Here is a 21,154-nt window from a genome sequence, read left to right on the forward strand (position 1 = left end):
CTTAATAAATATATTTCATTTAATAAACTTTCGTTCAGGTTTCCCTTCACATTACATCAGCCCTAATCGTGAATAAGAAGTTTATTCACTTAGCATGAACTTAAAAACTCGGGCCTTACACTGAGTATTGTAATGAGCATTGCTCATTCGATCCTCCGCGTGATGGAATTGCATGTCGAAACCGTTGGAATTATATGAACAAAATACTGGGTAAATGGATTGGCGCTTATGATGCGCTAAGCGTCAACAAGGAAGCGGTTGGTCGGATAATGATGTTTTGGCAAAAGCGCAGGAATTATTCGCATGTGGGAAGAATGTTCAATTTACTTTGATGGAAGAATGGATCGCTCTCCGTGATCTACCACGTTTTTGTAGTCAAGTAGGAGGAAATGGTGGCTCAGCAAGTAGTGGATCTAAGAGATCTCACGACAGTGATGCATGTGGCTCAACCACTATAGGATCAATTCCTCGTCCAATGGGTAGGGAGGCAGCTAAAAGAAAGAATAAAAAGAAAAGTAAAGAACCTGTCGTTGAGGAGAAGGGGAAAGTTTGGGTTGAATACAAAGATTTGAAGGCTCAAGAGATTGCACGAATTGATAAGCTAACAATGGTGCAAGAACAAACTAACCAATTGATGAAAACCAATTTGTATCTCAAGCTAAGTTCTGAAGAGGATCTCGATGACCGTAAGAAAGAGCTGTTGAGTAAGTTGGCCCAAGACCTATTTGGTAATTAATTTCAATCGAGTATTTGTCTGTATTCGGTCAAACCCGCCAGTGGTGTCAAGTCTGTGGTGTTTGCTTTAACCATTTGTCAGTGTTGTCGTCAAGTATGTTGTGTTTGCTTTAATAATTTGTCAGTGATGGCAAGTCTGTAATGTTCGGCTTTAATGTATGAGTTATTGTGTTTGAATATGTTCCACTCAATTCGAATCTACTCCTTTTCCGATTATTAACTCTAGTGGGTAACTTGTTTCGAATCTGTCAGTGGTGTCAAGTCGGTGGGGTTTGCTTTAATAATTTGCCAGTGGTGTCAAGTCGGTGGGGTTTGCTTTAATAATTTGCCAGTGGTGTCAAGTCTGCAGTGTTCGGCTTTAGTGTATGGGTTATTGGGTTTGAATATGCTCCACTCAATTCGAATCTACTCCTTTTCCGATTATTAACTCTAGTGGGTAACTTGTTTCGAATCTGTCAGTGGTGTCAAGTCGGTGGGGTTTGCTTGAATAATTTGCCAGTGGTGTCAAGTCGGTGGGGTTTGCTTTAATAATTTGCCAGTGGTGTCAAGTCTGCAGTGTTCGGCTTTAGTGTATGGGTTATTGGGTTTGAATATGCTCCACTCAATTCGAATCTAGTCCTTTTCCGATTATTAACTCTAGTGGGTAACTTGTTTTGAATCCGTCAGTGTCCACCATTCAATTTACTTATATATATGGATTCATAGATCAATTTATGTACCAATATCCAAAACCTCTTACTTTCTACTTCGGATTTCACAACAAATGGATCCTTTTGATCCTTTTGAGAATCCTTGTGAAAATCCTTTTGATATTGCAACATACCTTCAAAATTCTCAACTTGAAGAAGCTTTTATACTCAACCAATTAGGGTTGGGTCCAAACCAAAATTTGGAAGATAGTGCACCTCGTAGAAAGTATGTCCGTAGAGATCATGCAGCAGCAAACCGAAGGCTAATTGACGACTACTTTGCCAATGAGCCTACATATGACGATTCAATGTTTCGTCGTCGGTACCGGATGCAAAAACACGTTTTCCTTCGAATCGTTGGGGACCTTTCAAGTAGTGATAACTACTTCACCCAGCGAGTTGATGCAGCCAAGAAAGAAGGTATATCACCCTTAGCAAAATGTACCACAGCAATGCGAATGTTAGCATATGGTGTGGCAGCAGATGCAGTCGATGAGTACATCAAAATAGGAGGTACTACAGCACTGGAGTGTTTACGTAGATTCTGTAATGGAATCATACGATTGTATGAGCACGAGTACTTGAGAGCACCAACTCAAGAGGACCTGCAAAGAATACTACAGGTTAGTGAACAAAGGGGGTTCCCAGGCATGATCGGGAGTATTGACTGCATGCACTGGGAGTGGAAAAATTGTCCTAAAGCATGGGAAGGTCAATTTACTAGAGGGGATAAGGGAACCACTACAGTTATTCTTGAAGCAGTTGCATCTCATGATCTATGGATCTGGCATGCCTTTTTTGGATGTCCGGGAACGTTGAACGACATAAACGTTCTAGATCGATCACCAGTGTTTGATGATGTGGAACAGGGAAAGGCTCCAACTGTGAGTTTCATTGTGAATCAACGTCCCTATAATATGGCATACTATCTAGCTGATGGTATCTACCCTTCTTATCCAACTTTCGTCAAATCGATCAGACTTCCTCAAAGTGAACCGGATAAGTTGTTTGCACAAGTTCAGGAGAGATGTCGGAAGGACATCGAACGTGCATTTGGAGTTCTTCAAGCTCGTTTTAAAATCATCCGTGAACCAGCTCGTTTGTGGGACATAGCTGATTTGGGTATCATTATGAGGTCATGCATCATATTACATAATATGATTGTTGAGGATGAACGAGATACATTTGCTCAACGTTGGACCGATTTTGAGCAATCTGGGGAAGGTGGATCTAGTACACCGCAACCATACTCGACCGAGGTGTTACCCGCTTTTGCAAATCATGTGCGTGCTAGATCCGAGTTGCGTGATTCGAACGTTCATCACGAACTGCAAGCAGATCTAGTGAAGCACATATGGACAAAGTTTGCAAATGCTTCGTGATGGAAGATGATTTGTATCGTACTAATTACGTTATTTGTGTGTTGTGTGCTTAGTTTGTTGTCTTGCATTTTAAGTTAAGAAAATAAAATAAATTATTGTGTGCTTCGTTTATCGTCTTCCATTTTTTAGTTAAGGAAATAAAATAAATTATTATCTATATTAAAAAAAATTAATTCGTTAAGTGTTTATTATTTAATTTAATTTAAAATAATAATTGTAATTTTATGTAAATAAAAAAAAACAAAAACATAAAATTAAATAAAAATATGAAATAAAAAGTGGTGGGGTAGGGTGAGTGGTGGGGTAGGGTGTTGAGAGAGAAAACCATTGGAGTGGGTATTTGTTGAAAGTGTGTTGAATTGGAGAGAGAAGATGATGTGGAGTGTTGGGAAGATAAAAAGTGGTGTTGAATGGGAATTTTTTGTTTAAACCATTGTACATGGTCTAACTTTTCTGTAGCCAAGCTACCAAAACTCATAATCAGACTATCACAATCAGACTCATAATCAGACTATCACAATTGATCATGGGTGAGAAATTAATGTAAAAATTATTCCATCAATGTTAAGTTTCACATAAGATTTTGAAGGGCGCGTTTACTATGGACCACTTTTTGGTGGTCTATAGTTGCACCACCCGCTTTTGACCTGCTACTGCAGGTTTTACAGGTAATTTCTAATTTTTTAAGAATCAAATCATTAATATATTATAGTATAATTAGTTATATAATTAGTGAATGTTAATATGATTTAAGCTAATTGGATCAGGTAACTCATCATCTTGCTGTCAAAAAAAAAAAAAAAACCTCATCATCTTCAACCTTTCACAATCTCATCCTCTCATCATCCACCCAACCACCACTGCCCCACCCACCGCCCAAGCCACAACCCCCTCTGAACTCCACCCCATAATTTTTCAAAAATCAAAAATGAATCTTCACAAGTTTGAAACTAAATTGCACACAAAGCACCACCACAAATTTAACGAGAACTATGCAGACTTGAGAATTGATCTCCACCATGATGAGATCACAGCACGTAAGAAAGAAAAAACTGAAATTCAAAACCTCTAACACCACTATCTTCCAAAAGCTTATACAATCTCAAAGGGCAAAGGCTAAAATTGTTTTCCTCATGAAGTTAACTGAACAACGATATTAACATATCCGTCCATCAATTCCATGATCAAAAAAAGGGGAAATGAAGTTCAAACTTTTAGTGCGGAAATCAAAACCCAGATGAAAACTGTCTGGAAAATGCAAGATCTAAGGGGAAAGCAAGAGTGGCAAAGATTCAAACTTTCTTAAGCTTCAGAGAAAGAAGAAGATTTGGTGGTGCAAGGATGGCACTAGATAGTGAAGTTGTCTGCAAGTAGTGGATGAATCAAGTTCTGGATGAAATTGTTATGAATCAACCAGAACAAGAGAAAATATGGGTTTCTGGGTCTTCACAGATCGAACGTGAACTCTTCATCTTGAGCCAGAACGGCGGCCACCGCCACTTTTCACTCTGCACCTCTCCCTCCACCGAACCCACATCAGCAAACCACAACCCAGAACCACCCCCACCAGCAAACCACAACCCACCCAAACCCAGAACCCACCCACACCTAACCTCACCCCATCCCCACCGCAACCCACAACCCACAACCGCAAACCCAACCCTTATCTCTTCGATTTTCGCCGTCGTGTCAGCCTTAGATCTGGGAGGAAACGATGCACACTCTCAGATCTGGAATTTTAGTGAGAAAGAAAACTCGGAAGCGGTGGTGGTGGATGCTTTGACGCCGGAAATGATGGGGTTGTGATGCGACCAGAGTTGATGACGGAGGTGCGGTGGCGTTTGTCGCCGGCGGTGAAGATGGTGCTCTCTGATTAAAAAGGTTGAAGCTTTGAGAGAGAGAAAATGGGAGAAGATTAGGGGTAATTAATTAACTTGAATATATTAATTATTTGTATTTTTGAAAATTCCAAAAATACAAAATTACCTCCAGTAACAGGTTATCAGGTAGTGGTCTAAGTTTACACCACCAAAAAGTGGTCCATAATAAATTTTTCCGATTTTGAAGGACATTTTCAAGTCTCATTGTGGGTAGGTAAATAAAATTTGAATGACCTGCAACAAGCGTTTGAACATAGAGCTTCATCTTTCAAAGAACTCCTTCTAGAATCAATGCATCGGAATCTAAAAACAAGTTTGATCTCCACCTTCATATCCACCATAAAGTATGAAAATAATTTCTTCGATATGATATCATAGTTACGTTTGCAATACATTTCACTAAATCCATAGTGATGAAAGAGAGACTAAGGTCACAACTCTTTCTATTGATTTGATGCTAATAATCTATATGCTTTGAACTATTTAGTACGAACTGCTTCAAGTGAAGAAAATCATGCTGAAGTAGAAGTATCTACACTTCTTCACAAGAAGGTCCTATGATGATTAGTGCTTTCGAAGAGTAGAAGCCATTTGCTGAAGAATTATAAATTCACATCACAAGTCCTCAGAAGATATGTCTTCAAGCTTAGATGTTCTCCGTGGAAAGACCAACCGTGTCTTAAATCTAGAAACGTTCTTTTGTAGAAGCCAACAATAATCTTTGAAGACGATTTAAAGTCCAGGCTAGTGATGTTTTTTAGTCCAATAAGAAAGAGCTTCTCAATGGGATAAATATCTAAATGACTAGGATTTTATATATCCCTAGGTATTTAAGCCAATATTTGAAGAATGAAGAGTTATATTCTTGTATTTTATTGCACATTCGATAAAGAACTCATACGCTGATTCTTTCATTCCTTTATTCATTTGGAAAAAGTTTTCAAATGCTTACCTTCATATTATTTTGAGATATAAAACTACTGAAAGCTAGTCTATAAAAAAGAGTTCTCACTGTATGAGTTGCAATCTTGAGTTAGTTTAGAACTTGTAGAAGATTGTATTTACACCTCTTTTGTTGTTAAGAAGATAGTATGGAAAGGATATAGAAAGAACTACTCTAATAGCTTGGAGAGGCTAATAAAAGTACTACTCAATGTTAGGGAGAGTCACATACTTGTAACTTTGCGAAGTTAAAGGAAATACCCTTAATTAAGGAGTAAGGGGATTGGACATAGCTCAATGTTTGGGGTGAACCCGTATAAATGTTTATGTGATCTTTTTTCTTTCCCTTATCTTTTGCCAATTAGTTTTTATTTCTAACTTCAGGTTTGAATCTATAAATACTACAAATGAAGAAGTTATATTCTACTGTTCACCATGAGAGTTTTCTACAATGTGGGTTGGTCCACCGTAAGGATCGTTTTTTGGTTGCTTTTGTGTTTTGAAATTGAACCAAATTAACTTTTCTAATTGTGTGTGGTCAGCACTGTGCATGCTTTATTTGACTTTAGTTGTTTTTCAAAGTGTTTAAATTGCTTGATTGTTGGAGTGAGTTATTCATTCTTACTTTTTGGGTCCCGAGGGTTAGCTCAAGTTGTAAGAGCTAGGGAACATAAGGGTGGGGAGGGGAAGGTCCAGGGTTCGAATCCAGGAAGAGAACTTTAAATAGATTTTCTAACTTACTAACAACTAACCACTAACATTTGCCTATAAAAAAATTCTTCCTTTTTGGAAAAAAAATTGTATTTACTCTATGCTATGCCATAAATCAAGCCTTTATTTTTGGTCGAATCATCAGAGATGCGGGCTATATATCCTTTCTTTTTATTCTTTCCCACAAAATTCAATTTCCACACCTTGGCTTATCGTCCCATTCTTTCACCTAGAAAATTATGCGCAGTCTTGGAAATCAACATCAAACAGGTGGTGTAAAACAGATGAAAGGTCTTGGATTGCACCGGGAACCGGGTGGTGGTGAAGAAGTGAGTGATGGTGGTGGTGGATCACACTTCACATTCCTAGCACGCTATGATGTAGCCAATAAGGGTGATTTGCTCACTCTGCTTCATGTTGTGCCTCTTGATTCTGCTTCTGGTTCTTCTTCTTCTTCCGCATAGATTTCAAGTCTGAGGTAAGTTCGTTCCTGATGTCAATAATGGTCATTGTGCTTGGTAGATCTTGATTCAAGTTGATCTGTGAAATACCAGTGCTGTTCAAAAAGGGAGAGAAGTAGGAAGTTCCTTTTTTTTTTGTTACTAGGATTCTTTAACCCGTGCGATGCACGAGGTTTTATCATTTAATTTTATTTGATACACGAATAAGTGATTACAGAGTTTGTTAAACTTGATTATACTGGTTATTGAACACAGTTAAGCCATTTGCGTTTGAACAATCTGCTAAGGTTCCAAACTGAAGTTGTTTTAATTGTTATCATTTGCGTTTCCACCTGCACTATCTTTTACTTTATACACTTTTCTTCGTTGGTTTATCTTCTTTCCGTCTTGTATACATATGTAAGAGGTGTAAAGATAACCTAATCCATATGAAACTATATAACATAAGTGTGAATTAATAACTTAAATACGATATACATTATGTACATATGTTATAATAAATATGTTGCCATGCACAAGGTATTAAATTTTTTTTTAACTGACCACTATGAAAATTTGCTACAATATACATTACATACATACGTTATGATACATATGAGCAAATAAGTTGGAGCAGTACTCCTTCAAAAAAAAAGTTGGAGTAGTACCAATCTTAATTGAACTACTAATCGAATGATATAGCAAACAATTATTTAAATACTTACCCTTAAATACAATTTTATTCATTATGAAATTGTTTGATACTTTATTCGTAAATTATCCATAATAATATTTTTAAAAAATATTAAAATGGAGAGTGAAACCGAAATAACAAACATTATTGCAAACATAAATCTGACAATGCTTTGATATTTTGTAAAGAGTTTCAGTTCAAGGATGTCATTATAGAAAGCGACTCCACCCTTGCGCTGGGATGGGTGGAGAGTAAGCAAAATAGACCATGGAAATTGCTTCAGGCACTGTATCATATTGATCGACATATGTTAGAAGTAAACTGTGCAGGAGTGTTCCACATGTTTAGAGAGCCAAACGCTGAAGCAGACGAGTTAGCAAAAAGTGGTTGTGACAGATTTATCACTCTTTCGAGTAAAAAGTGAAGAGGTTAAGTCCTTTTTCTCTGCCTTTGATGTATTTTGTCTAAAGTCTTGCTTACTGCTTTGAGGCTTTTTCAGTTATGAGGCTGGTTATGAGTTATTGCAAACTTGAGATGATGAATGAAACTCAGAGCATGTGTATTATAGTAGCATATCATGATATAGGACTTGATTGCTCTTATGCAACTTTGATCATGTAGACGAAGAATCTACATAGGGAAGGGGGTTTTCATATCAGATGCTATATTCTTAGATGACAGATGATATTGTGTGGATAAATTAGTTCTTGTGTTGGTGGGTCATGATATCGCTGGGAATCCAATATATTGGTGGACAAGGGAGTATGGAAGAGTGACATGAATATTGGAATAATAATCGTTGGGGGTCCCTTGTGCTTGAAGAAGCTGCAGAAGGCTTTATACAGTATGACAAAATATGTTTTGAATCCAACGCTACTGGAGGGAGCCTTGACTCTCTTTGTCTATTTGTTATTTCTTACGTGGTAATTAGTCTTAGTTTTCTATCTTGTTTTTTGTGTTTTCTTCTAATTATTGTTGTCTTCTTTTTATTTGTTTGTCTTCTCTTTCTTTTAGCTGTACTTTATTCTCACTTGGGAGGGAATTGTTCCCAAGACTTTTATCTATCAATATACATGTATATATATATTCTACTTTAAAAAAAACACCAACATTATATTAACAACACATAACATAGGTACAAACATGTAGTCTCACATACATGGCAGCAAAATGAAAAACACATACTTAGAACTTAGAAGAACTACCTAATATGACATACTTGAAACATAAACATGTCACTTGGACTAAACAAACGATTTAATTGGGCACCATAACATCCAAAATACTTATACTTAAAGCACTTGAAACATAAACATGTCCCTTGGACTAAACAAAGGACTTAATTGTACAACATAACATCCAAAATACTTAAACCTAAAGCTGGTGCCATAGTTAGATAAACTTAATGAAACACATAGAAAAACAGAATTAGTAACTCAGTCAACATATGCAAGATCATCCTCCAATTCAGCTTCATCATCTAACTCATCTTCCTCAGCAATTTCCATCATAGTACATTCAAAGTCATCATCTGCATCATCAATACTTTTGTCCTCATCCACTTCCACCCTAATGTTGTCTTCTTCAGCAGAAAGCACCAAGTTAGATGAATTCTTCTCATTCAGCAAACCTTCCACAACTTGGACATTAGTACCATCCTCCTCAGATTCATCATCAAAGTCCAACTCCAATTTCCTCTTCAATGGTTTGGGAATTAAAGATCCAGTGCTACTTTCAGGCACGTCTTCAAATTGTGTATTATAGGAAAAACCACCAACTTCCTTGTCTTCCAGCTCTTCATTATTTTCAACACCAGTGTATAGGTCCCAAATTGTGCCTAAAATGTATAAACAATGAATTAAGGCTCACCATGATAAGCAAGCATATAACAAACCATATACAAGAAGAAGATAGGGTAAAATAAATTAGCAGCAAAAAAATATGTTTGAGGAACACACATTGACATTTGAATCATTAGATTGTAATGCACGAAATAAGGAAATTGCTTCAGAATCCTCAGTAATGGCAAGGACATGGTAACATTCAGCTCCATTATATGTAATTCCACTATCATTACGTATTTTAAAAAGAAGTTCTCTTCCAGGTATGCGATCATCAAATTCTTGTAGATAGACAACATTAGAATCATCATCCACCTACAATTCAGAAGTTTTCAGAAGTCAATAACTTTCACATCATAAATATAAGACCATAGTATAAACACATAGACAATAAAACAATAGTATTTCATGTCACACCTTAATGTTACTGACTAAATCTTCACATGACACACTAATCAATTGTTGTACTTCCCTCTCAAAGAGAACAAAAACAGCACTATCGGAAGCATCAAAAACTCCAATCTTAACACGGTACCTGTTAATATTGAAACCAAGTGGTCAATGACTATTGTTGCAATATCACATAAATCAACAATTATGACTATGACAAAATGACTTTTGAACATGAACATTAAAACAGTGGGTGAAAATAATAAAGACAGTTGAACTGACCTATGAATCATCTTCTCAAAGATCATAGAACACTTTGAACATTCAAACACATCATTACGTAAATTGAACTCATTGTGGCATCTACAAGAAGGATAACACCAATAACCACCCTTTAAGACCGCAACAACAACAACATGAACAACAAATACACCTTGCTGTGAATAAATTAAGTTTGGATCAAGTTAGACAAATATAACGATATAATCACAGATTAATACTGAAAAAAATAACTAAATATCCATGTTATTATATTTAACACATATGTAATTAAACAAGATAAAGATTTACCTCTTTCTCCACTAAAAGCTCAGAAATTGTTCTTCTTGGGTAGAACTTCAGCACATCAGCATTAAGATTGGCATACGCAATATCACGACTTATAAACTCAACAGGGCCATTTTGAAATCCAGCTTCTGCCAACCTAATGATAAATCAATTAAATGTCAGTGCAAAGAGATAATAACTAAAATATGGACATAATTATATACCCTTTATTGAAGTTAGTAGAGGATAGTTATGATTCTACCTTCCAGCTAGCACAACTGATTCCTCAATAACAGGATCAATGTATATTTTGGTTCCAGGTGGTATGTAATCAATGAATAGTCTCCCTGCAAATTGTTTAGTATACACATCAAATTATACAATTTAAATTAAATAAGGACATCCATAAAACCATTTTCTGCTAATCACCTCTGTGGGTGAAAACTTTGACAAACTGTATAACCATCATAGGTTTTTCTGTCCAGTTTGAAGACAGATACTCCAAAAATGTTTCCACATGTTCTCCTTCAAGCACACAATGGATATTTCCCCTGTGAATATTATAATTATCACATTAGGCCTACTAAACACTACACACAAGCATAACAATAGTAACCCAAAAAAATTATTGTACTAATATTAAATATCTAAGGTCCTGGAGTTGAATCACCATCCTCTTAGTAATTTTTGAATTCCTGATGTAAACCTTCTCCTCTGATGCAGCAATGACCAGTCCAACAAAATCTAATTCAAATTTGCCATTACATTAAATGAAATATGAAACATAGATGAATGGAAATGCTATGGAAAACAACAACAAACTTGAAGCGGTGATTTATTCCAGTGTTTTAATGTGGGTATAAAATGAGTTCCTAACATTTGGCATACAAAATTTGTGAAGATTATTATTATACTTCTCTAAAAAAAATTGCAACATATTACATTTCAATGTTTGCACCAATATTACTACAGCAATTTAGCTATCATATAATATCATCAATCATTTACAGTAGTGACACCATGAATAAGATTTTAGATAACATTAAAAATATCAAGTTTTCAATAACACTGACCTATTACTTCTGTAAAGGTATCCCTGATAATTTTAATATGGCGTGTATCAAAGAAGGACCAGCAGTTTAAAGGAATAACACCATCCTCAATGGTTCGAACCATCTTTGTGCATCCATGAAAAAAAAGCCTGCAGCTATGCCTGGTGAAACGCAACACTCCATCATTAGGGAAGATCCTGAAATTTGATATCTTGTACACAGCTCCTTCAGCAATCTGATTCCTTATTGGGTGTCTCTTACAGATAGAAGCTTGTATTTTGACACCCTACAACAAATGCAAAGTTACAGTATGAATGTTTAAAGAGGAAATACAACACATTGAAGAAGTCTACTTAACTAAACAAACATTGTCACTTATTATAATGAAACAATGATACAATCAAGTACAGAGCATAAGTAACATGTATTATTAGATTAGTCTACAATTCCTACCTTAGCACCAACAAGCACCATTTCCAAGCATGATGATTCAGATTCCAACAGCTCATCAGGATTTTTCCAGCAAGCAAGAACACACACCTTGATATTCCAAGGATGATCATCAAGTGAAATTTGTTCCACTTTATCAAAATCACACCAAGCAGAAAAAGTAGGACGATCTGCAATATATTTTTTCCTGAGATAACAAAAAGAAAACAAAGTTTTAGGCAAACTGAACTTCATACTTAATACAACAACTGAAACTGAGAATAAGGTGCTAGTTTTGAACTCTTGTCTTAAACTTTTCACGTTATAGCATACAAAGGGGTAGATATATATAGCCTGGGAAGAATAGTATTTTAATCTGTGATATCTACCCCAAAATAAATGTCATTCCTCTGTCAATCAGAGTACAAAATAAGAAATCTTAAAAATCTATTCTGGGAAGATTTTTCTGACATCAGAAACTGATGACTTTGTAATATAAGGTACTGGAAAAATATGACCTCCAATTAGATGAGACATAAACTTGACTGAAATTTGACTTCAAATCAATTGCATTAAAGAAAGTGGTTGTAGAGATTAGGATTTGGAGTTACCTACTGAATGAAGAACTCTGATTTGGGTCAAAAGGAATAGGAGTTCACCAACTACATGGAGATACACAAGAAAGCCCTTTCTCCTCCAGCAAAAATCAGGCTACAGGAAATCAATAAATCATCAATTACAATCAGGAAAGTCTCTTCACACGCAAAAGTACAAAACCATGGCTTACCGCTGACATCAAATTGCTATTCAAGAATTCAAATGAATTGAGATTCAACTGAAAACCCCAACAATGAGATACAAAAGACACAACATAAGAACATCTCAAAAATGCTTGCCAAATTATAAAAGTAGGTACTGGCACATAAACCATTTGAATTTTAAACTAAAAACAGATTCCAACATCTCTACAACTTCTCAATTTTAAAAAAAGATACTATACAGTTTCCACAAAATTTATACATAATGAAAAAAGAATATAGATAATTACCCTTAAACGTCATCACCTTAGCAAACTGAACAATTGCTACAGGCATACCATGTCCTCCAACCGCTGCAAACTGCCTAACAATATCCACATACTGCCTAAAGAATGAACAATGGACTTTCCCCCTTGTAGCAAAAAAATTAACTTTGAGTTACAAAAAATACCAAAATTATGCAAATAATTACATTTGACCATTACAAATATAGATCAATGAAAAATATTACATATTACATACCTATCATCAGTGAGCTCCAACACAATAATCTTATTAACATTACCACCCTTGACATATTGCTTTTCAGTAGATACAGCAGTAACCAACCCAATTATATCTGCCACCAAAATTATTCCATATTATGAGTACATATGGGCAAACATGTGCAAAATTTCAATTTATCTTGGCAAATTATAAAAAGAATATCAATACTAAACAAAATAGAAGAAGGATACAGATAAAATATCTCACCAACCAAAACATCTGATTCACCAAGGGTAGCTCTTCAGAGTTCTTGAAATAGAAGGAGTTCAATGGTATGATATCAGATTGGTCACGTTCCACCTTTGTCCTACCATTAAACACAATCTTGAACTCATGTGGGGATGCACGATAAACTCCATCATTTTCAACAACATTGAAGTATACTATTTTGTAAACTTGGCCCTCAACAATCAGCCTCTTGAATTTAGGCTTAATTGCAGTTTTTGTCCCTGATCTATCATGGTTGTGCGATTTGACTCCCTAATGTTTAAAACGAGCAATTTTGGTCCCTCATGTCCTAATTTGTGAAAATTGAGCCCCTCCATCAAATTGCCATCCAATTTGTAACGGTGTTTGCTTACTTGTCACTTATAAATGACATGGCTCTAACTTATTAATGATGTGGCACTGATGTTGCGGGCCACTAAGATACTAATTCATATATTTTCTTTTTCCTTTAAAAATAATTATTTTCTTAAATTTTAATTTTTTTTCTTTTAGGTTCGCATTCTCTTCAACCGTCCTCCTTCATCTCTCTCCATTACACAGGACCAGCCCACCACCGTACCACCGCCACCATAGCACAACCAGCACCACTCCCTTCTTCTTCATCTTACCTCTTCATCCAACCACCATGAATTAGAAATCAATGTTTACACCGCAAAACCCTCTGTTGAATCAAACCATAATCTGATTTTTCCAAAAAAGAAGGAGAACGCAAGGGTAGAGGATGAAGCTAAAATCCAGAATCTGATTTTTTCCAGAAATCTTTCCAGGAACCCAAGATTTGAAACAATCAAAAGAAGGAAAAGGTTGAAGCTAAAAACCATAATTTGATTTTGTTCTAGATATCTTTCAGATTCTAAGGAATCAAAAGAAAGAAGGGAAGATGATGAAGCTTAAACCCAGACTCTGAATTTTTCCAAAAGAAAGAGGGTAAGAGGATGAAGTTAAAACCTAGAATCTGAATTTCATCTTGCGATTGTTCCATAAATTTTTGGGTTGGGGAGAAACCAGAAATCAAAACACGGGTAGCTTATTTTCGGAAACCAAAACCGCAAATTCTTGCAAAATTAGAGGAGGAAGAAGGTAAGTGTCAAAGAATGAAACAGAGGTTCCTTTGTTTAATTTTAGGGTTTAAGATGTTACAAAACTGTATTAGAAGATGAATTAGATTTAGAATTTAATAATTTAGACTTAGAATGTTACAGGGACAGGGAAGAAGATGAATTAGATTTAGAATTTTTTAAAGTTAATCTTGTTTTTTTAATTCTATTGTTTTATTTCTAGACCATTTTTTTTAATTGCTGGTGTATTTAACAAAGTGGTGTAAATAGTAGGGCCAACTAAGCAAACACCGTTAGAAATTGGATGGCAATTTGATGGAGGGGCTAAATTTTCACAAATTAGGACATGAGGGACCAAAATTACTCGTTTTAAACATTAGGGAGTCAAATCGCACAACTATGATAGATCAGGGATCAAAATTGCAATTAAGCCTTGAATTTATGGATCATGCCTTTACGTATGACCGCTTCAATCCTCATACCCTGCAAACCACACATTAAATTAAACAACTAGTAAAGTCAATAACAATGTTAATACTACTAACAACTTCAGGATGAACTTACATCAGAATCAACCAAGACCAAACTCATAGCATATGGTTTTGATGGTTGAGAAACTGGAGACATCTCTCATACACGAATAACCCTTACTTTAATCCTCCATGTATCCCTTCCACCACAAAGAGATTTCAATGGACTGTTAGTACCAGCTGAACGAGACATTGCAACTGTTATTACAGTAAGATGCAAATAAAAGAAGAACAAACAAAAACACAAAGAACAACTTATAACTCAAGGTGAAATAACCAAAACAAGAAGAGCCTATTTATAGACAACAAAAGATCAAAAATTGATGGAGCTCATTTCATCAGACCTTCATTCCTCGTTTTCAGAAACATCCCATTTGAACTGACAACACATACCAATCAAATTGATATATGGCAGAGGAAATCCATACATTTACCCCAAATTTCAATATAAAACCCATAAAATTTGCCAACAAGTACATTTGATGAGGCAAGAGTAATGGGACAACAACGTTTGCTGATGGAATAGATATGGAGTACATTACCTGCTTCAATCGTCATAGATATGGAAGCTTTTGAAACCCATTAAATCAAATCGGAAAACCAGGGCCATAATCCTCCACGATTTGAGTGACATAGGAGAAAAATAGGAGAAAATGAGGAAAAACTTTGAATAATGAATTAAAGAACCAATCGTGATTCACTAATGACGAAAAGATGTTGAAATTTTGGAGAATTTTGAGGGTGAGAAGCGAAATTGCCGTGTGGTATGAGTTTTGTATCAAACGTCTGTATCAAATATATGATACTTAGGTCAAAGTGTCAAACATTGTTGAAAAAATATGCCGTCTGTATCAAATATTTGAGTTTTGTTTAAAATCTATCATATACTGGATACATGGAGACCACCTTGGAACCCAATTTAACAAAACTGGCCCAATTCCCATTACACCAAAAAAAAAACTGCAATTTGAAATGAACAGGAAAAAACAGTGCTCTTTGTAACACGGTAATAATATATAGGAGATTTCCTCGTTTTTTGGTCGATGTGTGAAGAAGCTAATTTTTATCCATCTGATACAAAGAAAGAGCTGCCCTAGGTAATTACTTCAGTCATTGGTGGTTAAAGTTTTGATTTATGATTGTATTTGTAGGTCTAATAATCCAATGAATGCCTGTTTTGATGGTCTAACTATTCCTCTCTTTACAGTTGCAGTTCTTATGGCTCTTTAGAGTTAAAAGGCTTAAAGTCCCCCTATGAGCTTGTGTACGCAGCATTTTCAGGATCTACACTTCTTTTGTTGAGTATATGCGTATGTAGAATGCAGAGGATGTGCAACATCAGTTATACGTCCTGCTTTTTGTAGGGTTAGCATGTGGCTTTGTGATGCTCTTATGTACGAAGTTATTTGGTGCAGCAGCACTTATCAGCATTGGAAACACAATGGTTTAGCCACTAACACATTTTGGATAACAAGAATAGATAATTCATGAAGGACAGCAGAACTAATCTTGTGACTCATGAGTTTTTTTTTTGTACCTTTTTTTCAGTATTTACCAGGCCAAAGAATGTACATGGAGTAGTACCTGCAGAAAAAAAACTTATGTCCAGGTTTGGTTTCTTATGATTTTTACCCTTCCTTTTGAATGGTTTGCAATTGACGTTTATAAATTTAAGAAATTATCCAGCATTTCATGGAGGGTAGGAATTAATTTCCACTTTTAGGAAATCATGCCAACCATTTCATGTTTGAACATTAAATACATGTTTTATTTTTTTATGGATTAGAGTGAAGATTAGTGAGGATATTTTGGAATTCTTATTTCAATGATTTCATCTGATGGTTGCTTGGTTATTTATGATCTTAATCAATGTTTGCCTACTGCAGTAAGTGTGAGTTTGCTATTTTTTGTAAGTTCTTGAATATTTTCTCATGAAGGATTTTGGTAATGTATACAGGAGCACCATGTGAAAAAGAATAAAAGAAGAGTAGTCAACAACGCAATGGTATCTATAGAGAACATCGACTTGACCGTGGGCTGATGTCAAACTCTCAACTCTCAAGCATCTGATTTTATAGAGTTTGTAGTAGTTGTGGTTCTTGTTAAGCTAAAACGTCACGTATACTAGCTTATCATTTGGTTTTATGTTTTTCTTGTTTCTGGAACTAAACACTATCATTTAATTGTTAATCTTGTAGACTGATTTCTTTCTCCCACTTTCCACATGCTCTTTTCTCTTAATGCGGCCGTTAATTGCATTCCTATAGTCTAAGAGAAGATGTATTAATTTTTGAACTAATAAATACTAAATGTTTGTGGTACAACTCTGCTCGAATGCTGAAACCTATTATAATAGTATAGTAAAGCCACAGTTTGTATTAGAAAACTGTGGCATTTGAAAACGGTTAATAAACCGAGGTCTTAACCCACTTAAGAAACCGTGCCCGAAAGTTCTAAAAGTGCGGCAAATTGGACCAATGAGGATACGTTGAATGATAATCTTGGACATGGGACTTTTGTTGCTGGTGTCGTTGCTGGTGTGGATACGGAGTGCCTTGGTTTTGCACCAGATACAGAGATTTATGCATTTCGTGTGTTCACTGATGCTCAGGTAATGACTTATAACATATTTGGAAAACATGTTCGGCTACGTTTTGTAGATTCAATGTGAAAACATGAAAGCTCCTGCGTGGTTGGATTGGCGTTAACATACTTTTACGCTGTGGTGAAAGTTTATTCAAACAAACTATTATTATTGAACTCTCTTCTTTCATTGGAATGGGGAGGGGGCTGAATTGAACTCCTTTAACTGCACGAAAATGACATTTCAGTTCATCGAGACTCTAAAATATCTACATTTCATTACGTCATCTATCTGAAAAATGCATAAGTTTATTAACCAAGTAATAGCCATCATTAAAAAGCTCTAAACAGGAGAACATGCATCTTGAGTCTTGACTAGGTTATAAATACATATTAAACTATCCTTTTCTCCAATTCTGCTGCTTTTGATATTTTTATTTTATAATAACTGGCAAGATTTTGAGAAGATTTCATTAAGCTTATTGCAGGTATCATATACATCATGGTTCCTTGATGCCTTCAACTATGCTATTGCAACCGATATGGATGTGCTTAATTTGAGCATAGGTGGACCTGATTACTGGGATCTCCCATTTGTGGAAAAGGTAAATTTCTTGTACCTAGCTGTTCTAGTACAGTTATTTGATAGAATTAGGTATTGTATTATTTTGAGCATTTGAAGTGGAAGCCTAAAAAATGTAGTACTTATGAAGATAGCCCACAAATTTCCATGGGTACATGTTTGAGTAAAAAGAAAGAGTCTTCTCCCTCCACCCCAATTGCTGAACCCAACTCAGCTACCCCACCATCTAAGAATTCTTCTGGAAATGGTGACCCTTTATCCAAACCAAAAATGGGAACTGAGCCAGAAGCTAATCTGAAGAAGGAGAAAGAAGTTAAAGGGCATGTGAAAAAGGAGATATTCATCATCAAACACAGGAAGAGCCATGATGATGGTGGAGAAAGGAATTCCAGGTCACAGCAAAATGCCCACCAACCATTTAAAGAAATGCATGACAGGATTGCATAATCACCAGCAGGAGCAAAAAACACGGGTGTGGTTGTGAGGACTTCAAATCGTCGACTTGTTGCCTGATGGCCTGAAGTGACCCTGAATTCATGCTCGTGGGCAAGTAAACCTGTGAACTCTGCCCCGTAGTGAAGCCAGGAGGGCTTACTCGACTTCCTAAGTTCATCATTGTCCCATTTTCCCCAAAATAGGGTACCCTAAATGTAAGGCCCAAGTTTTTAAACTTATGCTCAGTAAATAGAATCCTATTCACGATTAGGGTTGATGTATCGTGAAGGGAAACCTGAACTAGAGTTTACCAAATGAAATAAATTTATGAAGGAGAAAGTTCAGGAAAAGTCAAAGGATTGTATCGAAGTCGATTTAAGTTATAGCACGACTAATATTCGTTTTAAAACCTAGGACAAGAACCTTAGGAAATCAAACTATGTTCCACCCTTGGAACACTGTAGGAATTTAGTCCGAAAATCTTCAGAGAAATGTTAGAACTTCTCTTTTTCCATATATCACAATCGTTTCGAGGCGAAACTCTAGGATCTACGAACGACCGATTCCAATCATCGGAAGTTTGCCGAAACTGAAACCCTGGTATTTCAAAACCCTAGAATCAACCGACTATGAAGACTTTTTCTATTCGGAGCTTCAAATGAAGATTTCACACGCGTACACCCATTTCTCGTGATGATTTCAATCTTTCTTCAGAAGGAAGTTTTCTATTCCGACAATCGATGCAAAAAGTAACTTATCGGGTAAAATAGTTTTACACCGACTTTGCATTAGTTACCAAAAATACAAGGAGACCTCATTTTAGTTTTGGAATTCTTTTGCCAAAACCTATCTTAGAATTCACAGAGAATGAAGCCAGAAAAATCAGATTCGCGAAACTTTCATTTTACCGCGTTTTTCCAACCTCTATATATAGCAAGAAAGGAGAAAAAATGGCAAATATCTTACCCATTTTCTCTCCAAACCCGCGAGCTCCATAGAAGAAGAGGAAGAAGAGTTTTTGTTCAATCCTTGCTTGATCGTCGATTAATCAGTTGCTACTTCAAGGTTTCGAGGTATAGTCGCTAATCCTTACCTCTGATCGCTTTTTCTATAGCTTTTCTCTATGTCTTTCTGTGCTCATAGTTTTGAGGTTTTTGGAAAATTGTCCAAATAGCTTGATTTCTCTGTCTAAACATCTTCCCTACGTGCCCAAGAGCACTTCTGCCGGATTAGTTTTTCCGTTATGTCGCCGAAATTCCGCCGGAATCAATTTTAGCATCAAATACCCATTTTTGGAGTAAAGCTTCGTCCTTTGGGCTGAAAACTATCGCCTTAGCTTAGTGCTAGTAGGATTAGTTGTCATAAACGTCGTTGGTGACGTCCCTGTCAAATTTGCTTTTTGGGATTTCAGTTTTGAAATTCTAAGTTAAAAATCATGACCAAAATACCCCTGCGACAGTTTTTGATCCGATAATTTTTCCGAGTTTAGAATACCCTTATTTACGGCTAATGATAGCATAGGAACCAAGTTTGATCGAAGAAAAATCAAACCTCACAATTAACCAAAGTGGCCGAGCACCCTAGGGGAGGAGGAGGAAAATTCTTTTTTCGAAAACTTGTCCTTTCGCGCTAGATTATCGTACCTCGGAGTATGTACTACTTCGTGTAACCTTAGTAAGTATTGATAGCTTAGTTTCCGATAGATTCTAATAGTATTTATGTGGTTTTGCTCTAAAGGTGATTTTGAGGAATTCCCAGAGGAGCAACGCTTTGATTGTGAAGAAGTGTTAGAAGACCATCCTGGAGAATCTTCAGGTGAGGGCTACTCACTGAATCTCTAGTTAATGCTTAGGGTCGATGCTTTCGACATTGTTTACTGTTTATGCACTTGTTTGTGTTTGATTGGAAAAATGTTTTCTGAGGCTTCGGCTGACAATGTAGATGATTCATCTACTGAATGCTTTTGAGATTGAATTTCATGCTAAGTGCTAAGTGGGTAATTTAGGATGTGTGATGCATGCCTTATATGCTAAGTGCTACGTGGTTATTGCATAATATGTTGATATATGACATGTTGGTTGATTGTGCTGGGTTAATTATGCTTTGGCAATGAAATCTGAGATTCTGAGTAGTGAGAATAGCGGGCAGGTCATGCCGATTTTATTTTGAGAGTTTTGAGAAAATTTGATAGGACGAATGAGATTCGGACCTTGTTATGGTGTTTCATGGATCGAGACATTCTCTGGTGTCATTTGGGGATTAGGAGATCCCGAGAACTTATAAGATTTTGCGATAAGACTAAAAGGATATTATTTTAAAAGAAAACTCATAAGACATTAAACAACCTCTAAATCTTCAAATAATGATAACAAACTCGAAAGGAAGCTTCAGATGCAAATCTTAGTTTTGGAAAACGAGAAGTGTCGTCGGATCCAAGTGTTGAGGAGTTGAGAAGTATTGAGTATGTTGATGCTCTTGTGCTGTTGGAGCAGCTGTGTTGTTGGGCTATCCTGGGGATAAGTCCGGGAAATTGATAGTTTCCGAGTATGTTGATACTCTTGCTCGTTGAGCAGTTTTGACCATCGGATTGAGATGAGTCGGATGATTTGGAGATCATCATGAGTTATGTGTTGTTGTGAAGATGTGTCTTTTGTCGCAGAATCGACTGTTACCTTAGGGTAAGCTTTTAGAGACATTAATTT

This window comes from Lotus japonicus, chromosome 3, assembly GCF_012489685.1.
Source record: "Lotus japonicus ecotype B-129 chromosome 3, LjGifu_v1.2".
NCBI lineage: Eukaryota > Viridiplantae > Streptophyta > Magnoliopsida > Fabales > Fabaceae > Lotus > Lotus japonicus.